The sequence below is a fragment of the Canis aureus genome, chromosome 29 (assembly GCF_053574225.1).
Source record: "Canis aureus isolate CA01 chromosome 29, VMU_Caureus_v.1.0, whole genome shotgun sequence".
NCBI classification, from domain to species: Eukaryota; Metazoa; Chordata; class Mammalia; order Carnivora; family Canidae; genus Canis; species Canis aureus.
Window position 1 is genome coordinate 29,871,894 of NC_135639.1, and position 19,849 is coordinate 29,891,742.

The following is a 19,849-nucleotide window of genomic DNA, read 5'->3' on the forward strand; positions in this document are numbered from 1 at the left end:
CGCAGCCTGGGATAGAAAGTGCTCTTGGCAGGGCACTGTTATAGCTCAGTTTTATGAGCTCTTAAATCTCAACATTTACTAAAATGAGGGAGCCCGGCAGGAAGATTAAGCACTGTTGGGCCCCTTAAATCATCAGCACCAGCCATCCTGGGGGCTAGATTTGTTTTAGCCCCTGGCATGATCTCTGTGTCAAAGACCCAGGGAAATGAGCAGTAGCTAAGTGCTCGGGTTCCTTGCCAAGTCCTGCCACATACTAGCTTGAGCTAGTATGACCTTGAGCAGGTGACAGAACATTTCTGTGCCTCAGTTTCCTCTTCTGTAGGTGGGGCTGTAAGCACTTGAAAGAGAATGCCTAGGAAGTTCAAGGGTGCTATTATAGGCTACAGTGACTCTAGGGGCTCTTGGGAGCTTCCAGCCCCAGGAAGAACCCCTCTCCACCCACCTCACTCCACCATGACCTGGAAGGCAAAAGGCCCAGGACTCACATTCCTGAAGAAGCCCTCAACTCTTAATCAGCCAGAGCCAGAAAGAGATGCTCTGACCCAGCCTGAGATGGCTCAGACCCTGGAATACTCTGTAATCCCTCGGAATTGCACTGGGGTCCAGGGTAGAGATGAGCTGTGCTACTTCATGCTACAAACTTGCTGAATGACTCTGGACAAGTCACCTAACCTCACTGAGCCTTGTAATGCTCCCAGGGACTTTGAAATCGTACATCAAGATGAAAGTCCTTTAGAAATTGTAAATCTCTGCATAATTCACTCATCTGTTCAACAAACATTCACTGAACACCACGAACCAAGCACTCTGCCAAGTCCTGGAGATGGAAAGAAGAACAAGCCTCCATCCTTGCCAGATGCTCATGGCTGTGTGGACAAGTAGGCAGTTAGCAAGCTCCTGTCATCAGGACAGGGTCTGGGGGAGCCCAGGGGAGAGTAGCAGGTGTGCCCCAGTGTCCGGGAGGCTTTGCAGAGGAGGCAAGAACAGTTAAAGCATGACAACCCAAGGGCTTAGCCAGGTCAAAGAGGCTGAGAGAGAGCAGGAGAGGAAGGTCAAGGAGGATGAGATGACCATGTGGCCATGTGGCCGTGAAGGGCAACTGCAAGCTGACTGGCTGGGGCCTGGGGCCTGTACCAACAGTAGGAGGTCAGGATGGAGAAGAGGAGAAGATGAGCTCATGGAGGACCTTGTAGGCCATGCTGAGGGAGCTGGATCTAGCCTGAGGTCACAGGGTGTCAATTAGCAGTAGCAGCATGGGCTCTTGGAGGAGCTAACCTGTGCTCATGTGTGTCCTGAGCCAGCATGTCCCGAGTACTTAGTACGAGCAGAGCACCGTGCTGCATACCGATCTTCTCCCAAGAAGTCACTCTAAAGGTAGGGTGCATTTTCCAAGTGAGGCAACTGCTCTCCTCACCTGAGGCCACCCAGCAAATCAGAAGCAGAGTGGGCTCCAGACCCGTGCAGCAATGCCTTACCACCTCTCTGGGACCTCGGTGAAGTGCAGCCTCCCCCACTTTCCCCAGGACCCTCAGAAAGGGGATCTCCTCAGGCCCCCCAGCATGGACTGGTTCATCTACACCTGCTGCGTTTCTCACTCCTGCTTGCCCATCTCCGGCGCTGAGAACAGGCATCACTCGACCTGAATTGAATCTTCCCCCAGGACCTAGCAGGGAACCTGCCAGTAAACTCTGTCCCCAGAGAGGGCATTTTGAAATCCTCTTCATTAGACTCCTAATGTGGGAAATTAAAACTATGAGCTTGAAGCTTTTCAGGGCAGCAAATAATATTTACGGTAACACCATTTTAGAAGATCAAATATTTATAACAGGGTAGACTCCATCACGTTGCCCGTTGTCTGAGCCTCTGGAGCTGCTGCAAGTGCATTATAGATGGATCCAGGCATTAAAACACTTTCAAAACCATTTGTGCTCCTGAGATCCCCCTTTCCAGGGAGCAGGCTCCAGCTCTGTGTGAGAAAAGCTACCCAGGGCTCCATGAGTCAGGGTTCCAGGGGCTGCAGCAATGCCCCGCCCCTCCCATCCCCTCTCTCTTGGGCCAGGGAAGTGCCCTTCCTTTGTTCAGGTGCTGGGGTTCCCATGATCTTTCCCATCATCCATCCTTATAGCTGTAATTACCATCTTTCTTTCTGGATTCCCACCTGAGAATTCATTTCTTAAAGGGCAGACAGTGTCTGCCTTCTGCATGCTGTTTCCTTTGGGCCCAGCACAGAGCCTGACACATGGTAAAGGCTGAATAAATTATGACCATGCCTCCAAAATCATAATTTTCCTCAAGAGCCTACCGTGGATCCATCAGAGAGGGATTTTGCTAAATCTTTTTTTTTTTTTATCTAGCTATCTTTTCTGCATATCTTTCTTGTAAGAAACTCCATTTTACAAGGAAGTATTTTTTTTTTTTTGTCTGATTTAAAGTCATTTCTTCCAGGTCCAGAGTATATTCCTTGTTTACTTGCTCCCTCTTAACTATTTTCTTCCTTCTCAACCTTGTCTCATATTATTCTCAAAAGAATTTTATTGTTATTTGTATGGTCGAATTATTCTTTTTATTTTTCTGTCTTCTTCTCCCAAACCATCACCCCCTTGATCTTCTGGAAACTTCCTGAACTGCCTCTGATTTGGGGGTATCCAGTAGCCAAGAAGCATCCCATCTGCACTGTGGCGAGCTCATTGCTGAGTTCAGAGGTAGGCAATGTTTTCCAGCAAGAGGCCAATCAGCTTCCTGGTCTTTGCAGAACTCCCTATAAATTCCTGCAGAGACTCCACAGGGACACTAGGTCCTTTTTCCAGGTTTTATTGGATAGCTCAGTAGGATGCAATTTAGGCCAGGGAGATGGTGGCCCTGATCCCAGGATAGGCCCTTCCTCCAGAGGGTGTTTCCCAAGGCAACTGATTGAGAAGTGCCAGGTATGGACTCTGGAGCCTAGGGCCAACATCTGTGATGCAGCTTTGACACAGACAGCATCCTTTTGCATGGACAGGTGTAGACAGATGAATCAAAGTGTGGCCAGGAAGTAATGAGGTTATGTTTGGCTAATGAAATGAAGCTGATTTTCTGGTTTCACTCGAAGGCCAAAAAGGTCTTCAAGAGTGTTTTCTATCAACTCTATTAGACATGGAGTCTAATGAGATACTGCTTGAAAATTTTAAATGCCTTACATTTATCAGTTTGCCTGTACCTGTTACAGTTTCCACCTCCCCAAATACTGATGAATTAGCGACAGATGGCTTCTTTCAAACATCCTCCTTACTTACATGTTCAATGATTTTACCCTTTATTATAGATCAGTGGTTCTCAAACTTGTCCATGTGGCTGAGCACCTGGAAGTTAAGGGCTTTTTGCGGAACACCATGAAATACTGATATATTTAATCCCATTATGTGAGCCAGGAACAATTTTACTAGCAGAAAATATGACTATATTAATGTGTGCAATATAATATCGTGACCACAAACACACGTGTCCTAAAAGAAAAAAAATAAGCTGCCAAGCTGAGATTGGCTGTATGCGCAGTTTCTCTTTGGTGTGTTTATTGCTTGTTCTTTCATGCTGTTTTCTTCTGAGGCGGCCCAGTGGTCAAGGAGCAATAGGTACCAAAGCCTTAAGAAAGAACTCGAGAGTGGGGGTGAGCAGACTGAGCAGGTGCGAGCAGGAATCCGGTCCGTGAGGGTCAGAAAGCCTCTTCCAGCTGCCTAGACAAGGGGCTCTGTTGTCCACAACGCCCCAGGGACTAGGGCAGCCCCCACTCCCGACACTATCCCCAGGCCCTTCAGTTGCTAAGACCCACAGCCAACGCCCTCCGAGGCTGATCTCTGTTCTCTCATGTTCTCACACCACCTTACGTCACCTGGGCCAGTCTATCCCTTGTGATCATGACAAACTAGTTGGGAAAAACCGGAAGGATGGAGAAGCAGGAAGTCACCATCTGACAATCCATGTCACCCAGGAGAGGCCCCACCCGGATAACCCAGGATGATGTCACCTGTGGCCAGAGCGCATGCCGCCCCAGGAAGAGGTTAAGAGGCTCTTGATTTGTGTTCCCTTCCTTCTGGCAACAGCCCCACCCTGTGCTCTTTATGAGAACCACAGTCTCCATGCATCCCAGTCTTCCACCAGGGTTTTCACCACTTAGTTCTGTACCCCTCATATCAGTTTCCTAGGGCTGCCAGAACAGATGGCCACAAACTTGGGCTCTGAAAATGACAGAAATTTATTTTTGCGTAGTTCTGGAGGCCAGAAGTCCAAAATCAGTATCACTGGGTCAAAATCAACCGGGGCTGCACTCCTTCCACAGGCAAGGAAAGATTCCTTGCTTCTGGTGGCTCCAAGTGTTCTTTGGCTTGTGGTTGCTTGACTCCAACCTCTGCCTCTGCTTTCATATGGTCGTACTGTTTTCTGTCTCTTATAAGGGTCCACCCAGACAATCCGGGGTGATCTCACCTCAAGATCCTTAATGTGATCACAACTACAAAGAATCTTTTTCCAAATAATGTCACATTCATAAATTCTGGGGATTAAGACATGGACATATCTTGGCGGGGTGGTTGGAGGGGACACTACTCAACCCACTACACCCAAGATAGGATCACTCTAGTGAAAAATCTTATCAGCAGGGATGATGCTAGCCCAGGTATATATCTCTCCTCTGCGGGTTCCCTTTGCCCTTCCCCATCCCACTCTTGCCCACAGTCTTGGCTTAGGTTATTGTAGGATCTAGATCATGCCTGAATGCTTTAGTAGCCACCCCAGGGAATGAACAGTCCCACCAACAGGTGGACCTAAGAATTGCACTCAGCTTCACTCCCATCTCATCCTAAGACCAGTACACCTGACCTTCTAGAAGAAAGTAGATTTTCCATATAGACTGACTTACTCCAAAATGATAAATTCTTTTTTATTTTATCTTTTTAGAGCTCACTCCCAGAGATGGTTTTTTGGGTACAACGTTGACAATAGTAAAGAAGAAAACAATTGAAATAGTTTATTTTCTACAATTAGGACCAGAAAGTAAGATTATCACAGCCTGATTAAAGCTGAGAATTTCTGGGGCCACTGGAAAGTCTCATCCCCTCTGCCTCTGGGGAAATATTATCCTTAAGACTGTGAATATAATGAGGCAGGTGATACTTGAGAACAGAGTTCCACCTCTGGCTGATTCTTCCAGGTGCAGGAAAATGGAAAGATGAAGTCCCTGCCAAGTTTAGACAGACCCCCACCTCCAGAGGAATTCCACGAGGCCAGTGAGGGTCCCCAACTTCACCCCACTAATCCCTTTCTGCTTTGTTGCCTCCAAAATACTTATCATCTGCCAGAGGATAATACTTTCATGTGCTGCTTGTCATCAGGCTGTTAAACTTCTTGCTCTTATATATTCATTTTGGCCATTTGGATTTTCCATCTCATTGTCTCTTATCTGCAGTGCAGAATGGTAAAGAAGCCTCAACGGCTTTTTCCAATCCCAACACAGTTCTTTCTCCTTTCAGAAGGTGCCACAGAATGGGAGCAAGGTGGTGAAGGCTCCTGGCCTGGACCCCTCACACCCTGCGGGATCAAGGCGGAGGGAGTGCTGGTACACAGACCCAGCTCTAGCTCCAAGCACAGAACATGACTTCAGTACGTTGCACAGAGAGCAGTGAGCAGGATCTTCTGACACCACTCCTGGGCGTACCTCAGCATCATTTCCTGGCCAAGTCGTTAGAAAACTTTTTTTTTTTTTTTTAATGTCTTGTGTCTCACCAGACTGTGAACTCCCAAGGACAGAGATAATAATAGCACTAATAGTCACCATTTATTCAGCTCTTACTATGCACCTTGCACTGTTCTAAGCATTTAATATACATGACCTCAGCTAATCCTCATTAGAGCCCAGCGAGTTGGCCGCTGCCGCGGGCTTCATTTTAAAGATGAGGATGCTGATACGCAGGGAGGTGACATGGCCCAGGGACAGAGTTGGAGTTTGGATCTGGTCCGACCAACTCCAGAGTTTCTGTCTTACCTCCAGCACGAACCACAGTGCCTATCACACAGTTGACATGTAATAAAATGCAGTGAAAGGAGCAAATGGAAAACCGGATGCCTTCTCTCTGCCTCCCTGCTTTGCACGTGCTCAGCAGCCTCCACCCCATCAGCTCTTCCCAGCATGGAGACCACAACCTGGCCCTTCCAACCAGGCCTCCCACCCAAGGACCCTGGTGACCTCTGTGTTGCTGCAATGTGATTCCAAGGGTAAGAGCTGCTCATGGTTCAGCACCATGAAAATCCAGAAGACGAGATAAAACCAAAATTGTCTGCTGAGACCTTTGTGGGTGTGGCTCTCACAGGTGTAAGACAAGTGATTTGGTTCACCTCATCCTCACATTTCCCCTTTCATGGCTCCCTCTGTATGCCACCTGTCCCTGTCTAGGCTGCTGAGGAAAGAAGCATAAAGTCGAGGCCTGGCCTCAGGGATGCCCACTGAGAAGGACACAGTGTGCCTGGATCTTTCCAGGAATCGGAGTCTCAGAAAGCAGAGGGCTCCTAAGGGTGACCAAGCTGTAGGGGGACAAGATGGCCTTTGGAGCAGACAGACCTGGTGTTCCTGCCCAGTAGGGTGGCCTCAGAGAAGTCTCAGCCCTCAAAGACCACATTTCTTCATCTGTAAACACAGGATGGTAAGACTTGTAATTATGGGGATTAATAAAATACTAGTATGTAAAGAGCCTAGCCAGTTCTCTCCTAGTCTTTCCCCTCTGGCCCTGCAGTGGGTCTGAAACACAGCATTACACAGAAGGGTGGTTAAACGCACTCTAAACGCATCTAGAGCCAGATGTCCTGGCTTGGAGTCTCAGCTCTGAAGCTTCCTGATGCCACTTCATGATTTGCCTGTATGTCTCAGTTTCTCCAGCCGTAAAGGAGGTGTTCACTTGCCCTCCTTCACAGTTGTGAGGATGAAATGAAGCAAAGGGACAGACAAATGTCCCTGTGACTAGTAATATCATGCCAGCAGCAGGGGCAGCATTTTTATGATGACTCCCACCTCATCGCCAGATACAGGGAAGCATCACCTCCTACAAGTACTAGTGTGAGAAGGCCTCAGTCCCTACTCCTCACGCTGCAGCACCTGACATCAAAGACTCCAGGAAAGAATCTGAAACCCTTAGAACCCTGTGCCCTATCTCAAAATATTCAAAGCCCCCCCCACACACACACACACACACATCCCCTCCAGAGAAGAACACTTCTGCCCCAGCAAAGATTCAGGAACTCAGGTCTGGAGCTCTGTAGAGAGAGACCAAGGTGGAAACCCCAGTTCCACTACATGTAACCATTCCCTAGGTACTTAGCCTCTCTGGGTCTCAGTTTCCTCATCTGTAAAGTGCGTGTGGGGGGAATCATAGTATCCAATCTCTTAGGGTAGAGGCTTAAATGAGATATTGCAGGTAATTCATTTAAAACAGACTCTGGCAAATTGTGAGCACTCAGTAGAGTTTGGCTATAGCCCTTTCTATTTGTACCATGCTTTACACAGTTTATAAAGTGTTCTCACATGTAGCCTCTCCTTTTGAGGATCCAATCATAATGGTAGACCCCAGGAGGCCTTCAAATTTCATTAAGTGCTAGACATTCCAAAGTAAGGATTATCCCTGTTTGACAGAACTCAAGGCTCAGAAAGAACATGTGACAGGCCCAAGGCAGGGCCAAGCCTTATGACACTGGAGAGCATGCTCTTAATCACCGTGCCAGGCTATTTCCCAACCGAGGAAAAAAATGTCACCACACCCATGGAGATATTCAATTTTGTTACAGCCCTGGGGATCCAAGTCACTTCTTTGCCCTGGCTTGCTGGGTAAACAGCTTTGCTACATGTCACCTCTGAGAAGAGGCCACTGTTATAAGGCCGAGGCTTGGATGTTGACATGCTGGAAACAGTTGCCCACCCATTTTCATCCTGCAAATAAATGCCTGACATCTGGCCAGGGGCAGGATGACCTTAGTGTAGATTAAAGCAGGGCCCTGTTGACAACCCCCCTCAAGCTGGAGGCAAATGGCCCCTCCTCTGTTGTTTTCCAGTATCTTCTCCCTATTAAAATGCAGGCTGCGTCAATCCCCTGTTGGAAATTGTGCTTTTGCATATGTTATGAAGGCTGTGACCATACTCATGTTCCCCAAACACTCATTTGCTGACCCAAGGGATCCCTTTAGCTAAAAGTCTCAAAGGCCTGAATAATCCCTCCATTTCAAAAGACACCCCTATAAGAAAGCAGTCAAATCTCAACCCAAGTATCAGCAGATACATCTTCAATGGAAGAGAGCAAAGAGTGAGAAATGCCAGTCGTCCCAAACAGAGATCCTTCTATTTTATTCTAAACGAAGAGAATGAGTTCATTACCCCCGTAGCCCCACTGTGGAGCTGCCGCCAGACCACTGTGTCTCAACATGTGCTCCATGGGATATTCCATGCATTAAATAATCCACCAGGGACAAGAAGGCATTGGAAGGAGGGGAGGGTGCCATTGTCAAATAAGTTTGAGAAACTCTGGACTAAGGAAAGTTAAATGAGTGTCTTTCCTCCTCAAGCCTTTGAAAATGCTATTGGAGATGAGCTACAAGAGAAGGACCCAGAACACAGTGCTTTCCAAACATGTTGGACAACCATCACCACGTGGCATGTGGCACAGAGCCACGCTATGAGGCCATTCCAGAAATGCTCTGTCCCCATCCTGAGAACTCTGTAAAGGCAAAGCCCACCTTCTTCGTCGTGGCTTCCCTAAGGCACCTGGCACAACACCTGTCTTGCAGTAGACAGCAATAAAAGTGTGTTGACTTTAATTGAATTCTAAAGCCCCTTTAATTCTAAAGCTGTTTGTCAGCAGCTTTGCAAGGTCTTTGTCCTTGGAATTCTAGCAACAGATTTTAATGCTCCCAAGTGTTCCTGAACACTTGGAGCAGTTTCTACTTTAGGCTCAATTAAATGTAGCTTAAATTCCTGCCCAGGATGCTAGTGGCTTCTGTGAACTCTTCTCTGGGATACCTAGCTCTTACCCTCAAATACAAGAGAAAAGCAATCGGCCACAAGAGTTCACAAGCCAGTGCCTCCCTTCCCTAGTGGGGGGCTTTGAGCAGGGCCTTTTCTCATTGGAAACCTGAATGTGGTTCCTGCCTAGGCTCACCTTGGGGATTTAACCAGAGAATGGAAGTGACAGAGCTGGCACACAGCAGGCCCTTTTTCAACATTAGCACCTTCCTTTGTCACACTTCCAAAAATCTGAGTAAGTTACAGAGACAGGTGTATCTGCAGACAGGTGCAGCCTAAGAGCTTGGGCAAGACCCTCGCAGAGGGAAATGCAAACCTTTAACTGACAATTAGTATGAATGCCAAGAAAGGGCTCACAAATGGTGAAGCCGTACATCCCCCAGAGCCCCAGAAGCGAGTTCCGGGCTGAGCTAGCCCAGCTTCAGAGGTCTTCTGCTGGAGGGAAGGCATTTACACTTAGTCAAAACCACAGAATGCCTGGTAGTTGGTCTGAGGTTTTAGCAAATAATTCATAAGCCGCATCACCAAATTCGGCTTCCCTCTCAGAGCACTTAAGCTGAGGCTGAGCAGTCAGCTGCTCGGGGCCAGCAAAGAGGGACAGACACATCTGCCCCAGGGTCCCCACTCGGCCACTTAGTAGTTGTATGATTTGGGATACGCTAGTGTCTTCAAGCCTCATTTTCCTTGCCTATAAAATGGGAATCACGATGCCTACCTCCTCAGAATGTTATTATAAAGATCAAATGAGCTAGAGCAAAATGAAAAGAATTTGTAAACTGCAGAGCATCCTGCCATTCAAAGAGAAGCTGTTTTGATGCTATTTCTTGGGAAAAGCCCTGACATGCCCAAGGCATCCAGTGTGTCACATGGGCTGCCCAGTGTAAGGAGGCTCTTCTCTCTGGATCCTGCAACAAACGCAGTGCCACCCTTCGGGGACAGCAAGCCTGTGACCTCCTCCCTGGAGATTTTGCTGACTTTCAGCCCAGCACTCCTACAACCTGGCTATGTTCCCTTCTTTCTTTAAATAAAAGTGACCTTTACTGAGCACATACTACGAGCTGAGTGTGGCACCGAGTGCTATACATCATCGAGTCCTCACATAGCCCAGTGGTTTGTGAAAGAGTATCTTCATTTCACAATTAGGGAGATGAAGACTTGGAGGCCACACTGGGGAGAGGGAAAGAGGCAAATAAAGAGAAATGATCTGTTTTCGAGGGAGGTGTCAGTTACTACCTGGTCAATGAATGGAAATGATGAATCATCAGCCACTAAATACTGTTAGAAGCATTAGGTAGCAACAAAAGAAAATGATTGTATAATGATGAAAAAACCAAGAGCAAAATGCCAGGTGCACCATGGCTACAGCTGAGGGGTTACACTCCTAGGTGTGAGTGGTGGGCTTTTAGGCTGATTTCAACATGAATTAATGGCATCTTGTAAGTGGAGGAGAGAGGGCACAGGTGTCCATGCTAGGGGAGCACAAGGAAGGTAAGATTTCCCTTAAAGTCTCTCCTTTAAGACTGGAGGTGCTGGTGACAGGAACCAGCATTTACAGGTAAAGGGACTGACAGAGCAGGGATCTGGAGGTGGCCAGGTCCAAAGATTTAATGAAGCCCAGAGCACCAGAGGGGAGGCTGAGAGGACTGACACAGAGAAACCAGAGCATAGAAGTGCTTCCTCATCACTGGGTGTTTTCTTTGGTTTCCAGGTAGCAGAGAGCTGTGTTTCTGCACAGGGTGTGCCACTGTCTCTGTTCCCTGGTATAAAGACGGTCCACGAATTGCCCCTAAGGGGGTGGTGGTGTTCCCTTGAAGAAGAAACTCCGAGGCTCCCTCTCTGAGGGTGGATTTGAGCCCTCTGTGTCTCCCTAGGAGCCAGGACCCAGGACATCCTTGCCGAGGTCACTGGAAAGCCCCGCAGAGCCTGCCCAAGCCCTGACTTTTCTAGGCTGGACTCCTAGGCCCCAGAGGCCCCAGGGCGTCTTGTAGCAGACGCTGGTTCAGGGGCGGCCATAAGAGGGCAGGAGAGCGCTGGTAATGGGCCCTGCAGCCTCTGCAGTGCGAAGCTGGCCCTACTGGCAGGAGGAGGCCCTAGGGGCCCTGCAGGCTGGCTGGCGGGAGTTCTGAGTCCGTGTGATGGGGTGGCATGCGGTGGGTATGGGAAAGAGAGATTGAGGGAGGGGGCAAGGTTACCACTGCCCCTTGGGGCAAATGCCATGATGAACACTGGACTATATCGGACAAACCTGGGTTGGATTCCCAGCTGAACCACTTCCTGGCTGTGTGAGATTGGATGAGTTAACTGACCTCTCTGAGCCTCATTTCCTCTTGAGCAAACTAGGAGATGTTAATAGCAAAGTTATTGAGGTGTTCACACAAAAGAACGTGGGGGGACAAACCTGCATTGATCCTAAGGCACTGGTCTTACACAGGTGCATAGATGGAGGTTTGAATGTGGTCAGGGATGTGGGCTCCTCTCACTTTTACTGAAAGAAAAGCCACTGGGGTCACTCCCCTACAGCCTCCCTAAAGCTCTCTCTGCTGCTGAACCACATTCCTCAACCTCTTCCCTCAGCCCCACCCCTATCACTTTCCCAAGCAACACCAGGAAACTTGCCCACCCAACCCCGGACTCCTAGGACCTGTTGGAATGTGCCTCCAGGTGTGAGGGTTGGGGTCCCCACCTAAGAACCCTGCATGGGCCACTTCCTCAGGGTAGACTGAATCCAGAGTCTATGGGACATAGTCTCAGAGCGCAGACTCCAGAGAAAGGCTTGTCCAGGGAGCTGCCTGGGGCAATCAGGGTCTAGTCCATTCCTCTTCTCCCCCTACACTTCCCTACTTTTGCTACCCAAACTATAGGGTTAAGGAGAAGAATGCTAGATCCCCTTCACTGACGACCCTGAGGGATGCACAGAGTGGCAGTGGGGGACGCAGGTGAAGACCACACCCCTATCACTCTCCTTTGGGTTCCAACAGGGGGCCTCTCAGTTCACCTTAATACATACTTGTGGACCACAGGTCATCAGATTATGTTATTATTACCTGGTGACAACTGGGGACCACAAGCTCTCCTGCCCTCACCCCAGACCATGCAAACAGAAGCAGCTCGCCCCGGGTCACCTCCTCAATAGGGGAGGTCACAAGACCCCTTTGAGAATCAGATAAAAGCAACAGACCCTTTACCTGAAACTAATGTAACATGTCGACTATACTCAAAAAAAAAAAAAAAAAAAAGGACCCTTTTTTTTTCCCCAGAAAAAAAAGCCACCTTCATATTCTTTTCTGCATACATTTTTAGAGAATTTATGGGTTCCCCAGCCAAGGGCCACTCCTGGGCCCTCCTGGGCAAGATTAACCTGTACCAGCTCCTAGGAGAGTTGCTCACCCTGAGAATCAGGAGATCAGGACTGGAATGGACTCCGAGCACTAGAACAGACTCTGCAACCTGAAGCAAATCACTTTGCTTCTATGGGCCTCAGTTTCTCTATCTGTAAAATCAGGGCGATGATAACAGCACTGCATAGCTTATCGAGTTGTTTAAGGACCGGATGTGCTGGTGAGCAGATCAGAAGCACAGTGGCTTGTTCTTTTGAGGGCAGCCTCCCTTCCAGGCCCTGAGAGGGGTGTACAACCTCTGCTCTTGCAGAGCTAATGTTAGAGGTCCCAGCATCGCATCTAGAACATAAAAGAAAGGACTGTATCCTCAGCCCCAATTTTCTCATCCCTCAAGCTCTCTGTCTCCAGGAAGACCACGGGCTACCCAGGCTAGAAGCTGGGGCCTCTCCCTTTCCCCAGGCCCCTGTGGCCAGTCCATCACCCCTTAGACATCCCTCAGTTCTGTCCTCTCTTGCTCACTTTCTCATCTGGGTGACTCCAATGGCACCCTGTCCACAGTCTCACCCTTCCCATCCCTTCTCAAAAGAGTATCACAGGATCTTCCTAAAACACCAGTAAGATCGTGTCACTCCCTTGTCTAATGTCCATGGCTCACCATGGCCTCCAAGATAAAAACCAGGCAGGCAGCTCAACATGACCCAAGAGGTCTAGCCCACACCTCTGCCTGTCTCTCATACTCCCCAATGACTTGTAGCTCCTGGAAGTGTGCTGCTCTTCCTAGAATGCTCATCCCCAGCCCTTCCTTCTCTTCCCCATCCCCTCCCTGCCCTTCTCTGGCTCCCATGTGCCCATCACCTCTCCACCCAAACCTCACGTGCTCTGCGAGCCCTTCCTGTCCTCTCTCACCAGGGCCAGGTGAGGAGCCCCTGCCCGGTGCCTCTCCACCCCATCCATCCCCCTGTCAAAGCACCGACCACTCTGGGCTTTAGTCACTCACTGCTTCACTCAGCCACAAGCTCCACAAGGACAGGGGCCAAGCCTGAATCCCGGCAGCCCCAACCCTCAGCATTACCTGGCCTGTGGCAGACAGCTGCTCCAGAAAAGTGTATTGACTGGATATGTGGATGGTTTATATGGGAACAGAAGCCACGGCCTTTGAGGCCTACACTCACCCTGGAATGCTCAAAGATAGCAGCGTTCTTCTCTGTCCCTTCTCTGCTCACCTCTCTGTGGCCCATCCCTTTTCTTGTAGAAAACCCTTATCCTAGCACTGAGTGTCAAAGAACCTTGGAACCCAATTAACTGACCAAATAAAAATAAGTAGAGTGAACATTTGGATGCCCCAGGCGCTCTGCTGAGCTCTTTACATGGGGACACTTGATTTAACTCTCAATGACAGGCCTATGAGGCTACTGTCCCATTTCACAGACTAGGAAGCCAAGGCATGGAGAAGTTCAGGGGTTTTCCCAGGCCCTCCCAGCTGGCTTCCACATCCAGGCTGTCTGATCCGAGAGCCCACAACTCACTCTCCCCACCACTCACTGGTAGGTCGTACCCAACCACCCCTGGCTCACGCAGCGGACTTGTAGGGATCTAGGACTGCAGCTCAGACCTCCACACTGGGCCCCGGGGCCTCATCCTTGCTACCCTGCCTTGTCTGGGGAGCCCCACGCCCAGAGGATGCCACTCTTTACCTCTCCCCTAACACCCTGCTGCCTGCACACCCTGAGGTGCTTCCTGACAGCTGAGCTCCCTCCCGAGCCTGCCAGACCCCACAGGTGGGCACGTGAGCACCCCCCACACACACCCCCTGCTGCCACCAGCTCCTGCCCCCGAGCCTGCAGCAGCGGTGAGCGAGGACGGCTCACCATGGCATGAACCCAGTTCCTCAGGGGCTCAACTGGGACTGTTCCACAACCACCAGGATCCCATCCCAAACCTCTCTCCACCCAGCCACCCCATTCTGAGCTGCATCCCCCCCCCCCCTTGGTGTGTGCCCTCTTCCCGAGCTAAGAAGGCTTCGGAGTCCCCAGCATAGAGGTTTCCCAACAAAGCCCCAGGGGGCAGAAGGGGAAGAGGTGCCTGGGTGGGTGCCTCCAGGGTGGGAGGCAGAGAGGGGCTCCGCTTCCACCACAGAGGCCCAGCTGTCAGTCTGTTTCATGTAACAGGATCCTATGTATGCTTTTGTTTGAACAGAGGGTTCTTTCTGAGAAAGCCTTCTAGCGCCTAGAGTGGGATCAAACCCTCGGCAGGTTCTGCGCTCCTCCAAGTCTCGGCCTTAACATCCGGGCCCGGCCAGACAGATTCCATCCCCTCTCCTGTTGTCACCTTGCAGATATTTATAGCATCACCATGGCCACCAGAGAGCATAATGGGCTTTTTAGGCTAAACCAATTAAACTCTCCGCCCGTAAGTCATGTCTTCAGGATGGCTTCTGCTGCCCTTCTCTGAACTTGTACTATCTTCATTATCTCGGCTCTTTGTGGCCGGGGGGGGGGGGGGGGGGGGGGGGGGGGGGGGGGGGGGGGCAGGGCACAGCCCGGCGTTCACACATGGGTTACTGGGGGATGTCAGCCTCTCTTCCCAGCCCCATCTGCATCTTTCTGTCCAACAGCACTTCTTGATCCTTGTGTGAACTTGCTGCGGACCTGGGCAACGCTGTCTGCCCCTTGTAAACTGGGAAGCAGAATATACTCAACAAGGGAACAACGGTCTTTTCCTCCTTTTTCCCTTTGCTCCCTCCGATCTACAAATTTCAAGCACCTATGTGGCGGGGAATACACCTGGCTGGCACCTCGAGACTGCAACACACAGTGACTGAGTTCCAGGATGGGCTGCCCAGCCCTACAGTTTGGTGGAAGCCGGTGTAGGCGTTTCCCAAGGGTTGAGTGTAAGCCCAAGGACTCATGAAGATAGAACAAGAGATCTAAGAGCTTAAACGCAATGATACAATGTTCCCATTTCTTGTCTAAGTCAAAAACAAAATATTTACCTTTCTAAATGGGATGGTGTGAGCGCTCCGAAGGCATGCCACGAGAGCACACCCACCAGTCGGCTGAGATCGGGAAAGCTTGCCTGTGAGTCAGCCCCTGCCCATTGGCTCATCACATAACCGACCACCGAGAACCACTCGTAGTTTTTACCAACAGGCAGTATTAAATTCTTTTTATGTTTAGTCATACTCAGCTTAATTTACACCCAGTATGGACCATTGGTTTAAGACAAGAAACTTAAGGAACGCTGAGATGGAAATATGATATCAAGTTAATGGACATAAAAAACACAGTAATTCTCAAAATTTTCCCAATACTCCATAAACCATTGCAAAAAAAGGGCAAACACACAGTGGCAATTATAGCCAATTTGGCTTTTTTATTTATTAAGAATAAAGATGATCCACTCATAGTGTGTTTTTGAAAAGTGCTTATAAAAAGCAGTTTCAAGCTTTCTCTTTAGTCTTGATATACAATGGAAGAAAACCCTTTATGTCTAAAAAAACAAGTTGATCTTTCAAAACACAAAAATTTCAATAACTCCAAATAAAAGGTCCTAAAAAAAACTGCTTTTGATGCTGTAACTTATAATTGCAACTTGCATTTTAAAATATATTTGGTCTCCAAATGAAACATCAAATTACAATTTTGTCAACAAATCACCTTTTTGCATAATTAACTTAAAGCAAATTAAACATTATTTATCACTTATTCAATGGGAAAGGTGCCCAAATTCATCTTTAAACATTATGGATATAATTAAAGAGTGATTAAAATAAACTTTATAATCTTTAATAATACCCTGATCTAAATTATGTTATTACACTTAAAATTTACTCTCTTACATACCACAGAAAAATTACATAAGTGATTTTTAAAAATTCATTAGTGTGGCTCTCTAAATTTTTCCAGTCTTTTTCTTTCTGGGTCCCATGACAGATTTGTATTTGTGGGGCCCCTGTAGTTAAAGTTGCTGGCCAATGAGTTAGAAAGTGGGAGTGTCTAGATCTTCCAAAGTTCCTTTTCTCTCTGGCACAGGGACTGGAGACATTTGAGGTGGTGCCTATTCCAACAGTTGCCTGTTCCAATCAGTTGCCCTGGATCCATCCAGCCTTGTCTGATGCCAGCAAATACCTCTTTATTCCTGGTTATATGAGTCAATAAATTCGTCATGGGTTAAGCTAGTTTGTGCTGAGTTCTGTTGTTTGCAACCAAAAGCATCTTGATGAGTTCAGACACGCACACATATAAGACGTGCACAACCGTAGCACCATCTAGGCGGAATGTGATAAGCACCACAGGAGACATACCAAAGGTGAGCAAATATACAGGGGAGTGCGTAGTCCGGTCTGACTGGCTAAAGTGGGTGGCGATCAGGAAGGGCTTCCTGATGGAGGTGGCACTTCAAAGCAAAGCCCTGAAGAAGGGTAACCTGTCAATGGATGGTGTTGTATTTATTTATTTTACCTTTTTAAGTACTGAGAACCTGCATCCTCTCCCCCACCTTACCCTTTCAGACCTGGACAATAAATCTAGCAGGTGATGTGAATTTTCCCTACTTTCCTCTGACTAAAGTTTAAATTAGTGTTAAAGAAAACACTTAGAAAGTTTCCAGGCAGATTTTTCTTAAGCCCTGTAGTGTCCTCACATCTCCCACTACCCCAAATTCTAATCATCTGTTGACAAAGTGACAGGTACAGGGGACGTATCTCTGAACTTTATGGAGCTGACAGCTTCCCTGGGAGGGGGTGGGGGGTGAGAGATCATGAATATCGATGAGAGCCACCAGGGAAAGCAACAAGGAGCAAGATGGAAGATAACCAGGGGGTAGAGGGTGAGGCATCCATATCGCATAGGATGTCCAAAGCCTTTCTAAGGCTTCAGAAGAGAAGCTTTATTTTCCTTCAGAAGAGAAGGAGGCAGTCATCAATGAGAGGAAGTTCATCGGGGCAAAGGGATCAGGGTGTTCAGAGGCTCAGAGGTGGAAGGAGCAGAATGTTAGGGGAACTGAAGGAAAAGCAATGTGGATACAGCACAGTAAGGACAGGAGGCTGGAGGGGATGGAGCCTGAGAGATAGCCAAGGACCCAAGCATGCTGTCTCGGCAGCCATGGAAGGAGCTGGGGTTTATCTTACAGGTGTAGAAAAATCCCTATAAAGTTTCAAGCTGGGGAATGACAAGATCTCTCCCATCTCCCTCACTTTAAGCCCAGATCCTACCTTTTACCCCACCAACCCCATTGGAGGGATTTAAGGACCTCACTCAACTGACTGCTTCCTCCAGCTTCCTCCTGGAGACCTAGTGTCTCTGTCCTGGTGGCTGGCCCTGTTCCCTGTTGTCCTGTTGCTTAAGCTCCAGACTTGATTACTTGCCCTGCAGCGCATGTCCTCTGAGATTGGGGCCTCTCTGTTCTCATTACTTCTCCTGGGCTAGAGTATTTCAAAGTATCATAACAGGGCATCTGAATCAGAATCACCCAAGGAGCTCCAACTCCCAAGGGAGGCTGAGTGGGCAGGCCTGGTTGGTGGAAGCTTCTGAAGGCTCAGAAGAACTTCCTCGTATGAAGTGGGACTTCTTTCTCCGGGCATCCCTCACCAGGACTGACCCTCTCCCTCCTGATTCACCTGCTTTGCCTTCCTGCTGGCACCAAATGTAGACCACTTGCCCAGGGTTTCCAGACTCTGAGTAGCCAAGGCCCATCTGCCAGACCCATACTCCCAGTAATTCTGGCAAGACATCCTTCCGAGTGCCAGACATCTGTCTGAATACTTGTCTATCACTGTGTTCTCCTCCCCAGAGCCCCTGGCTGGTCAACTTCTCGTCCCTTGCAGCTTGGGATCCACAAGCCTTCTAGGCAGATCTACTTCCCACACTGCCCCATGGCTAAACATGTGGGCTTTATGGTTGGACAGGCCTGAGTCTGAATCCTGGCATTGCTATGGACCAGCTGGGTGGCTTTAGGCAAGTTACTCTCTTCAAGTTTCAGTCTCCTGTTTGGGAAATGAAGCTAATAGTGACTATCTTATCCCTTTGCCAAGAAGATTAAATGAAATAATACATTTAGCAGTTCACAGTATATAGCCAGCACTCAAAAAATGTTAGCTACTATTGCTATTATTACCATGATTACTATTATTATTCCTGGCCAGGTATGATTAGCTTGCCAACCAAGCTCCCATTCTTTTAAGTGATGATAGAAGCTTCCTCCTGACATGAACATCTTCTCCCTGCTGTCCCTTCCTGAATGAGGACACTGGTCCAGGTGCTGTCGAATGGTATTTCAGGACATAGGAAATGGCAAGAAATTATTCCCTCCGGGAACCAGCTATCCTCTCCCACAAGGTAGACCACATGGCCTGTGCTGATTTAGGGAGATGAAGAGGGTTTGAGCCCCTGGCCCCTCCTCTCATTTCTGCTGCCCTGGCTAAAATCTATTTTTGTCAGCTTTGTACTCCCCTGAGCTGAGATATTTGGCTTCAGGGAACAGCTACTCCAGGGGGGAGAAAAACCCCATAACCTCTAAGCCTCTTTCTAAAATCAATTGCAAGAGTGGTTCTGCTGCTCTGGCACCTTTGTGTGCTCCAGCTGGGAGACCAGCTGTCGAGATGCTGGGGCCGAGGAGCTGGGCTGAGACATGCACAACCCCCCTACCTCCGGATGGGGAGAGGAACACATTTTCTCCCAATCCAACTGTCTGGAGGTGGCCTGAGAGCTCCAGGGACAGGGCCAATGTGGACACAAACCCACATGTGAGCCATCCTCCTACCTGGTACCTACAGGCCATGTCAGGAAGTGAGCTGCTCAGAACTGCCCCTATTAGAGTCAGCCAGGCCACAGAAATCCTTTCTTGCTGCCTCTCCAGCGAACAGCTGGGGAGCTAAGGCCAGAGAGGAAGGCAGTCTCTGAGCCCTGAATAAGGCAAAGCCACAGCTCCTGGCCTCATAGTGACCTCCCTGGGGGACTCACTGCCTGGGCTGCTCAGCCAGGTCATCTGTTGCCTAGAGTAACAGCCACATCTGGCTGCACCAGCGCCCCTCTCCAGCTGTCTGGTTGGTCCCTGGTCCCACTCTGTTTACTGCCAGCATTGCCTTCCTGTTTGTTTTCTTACGGGAAGAGCCAGAGGGGCCAGGCAGGGCCACAGCGATTGAATAGCCCTTCTGAAGAGCGGACTGTTATTCCAACAGCTCTGGAATGTCTAGAAGGATGAAATGGAACTGCTGTTTGCAGGAATGGGGAGTGATCTGGACCTGGCTTTAGCGCTGTGTATATTATGAGGTCAGAATTCTTAAACAGTACCACATTCCAGATTTCAAAGCATGTGTGCATCATTTTCATGCTTGCTTCTCCCCATGCTCCTGAGAGGTTAAGGCTGAAAGATTTCACAGCTACCACAGCCCATAGATGATCAGCTGAGGATCAACCAGTCAACTGAGCAGCCTGGTCACTAGTTCTCACTCTTCCATCTTGAATCAAAGTTTTGGAAACTG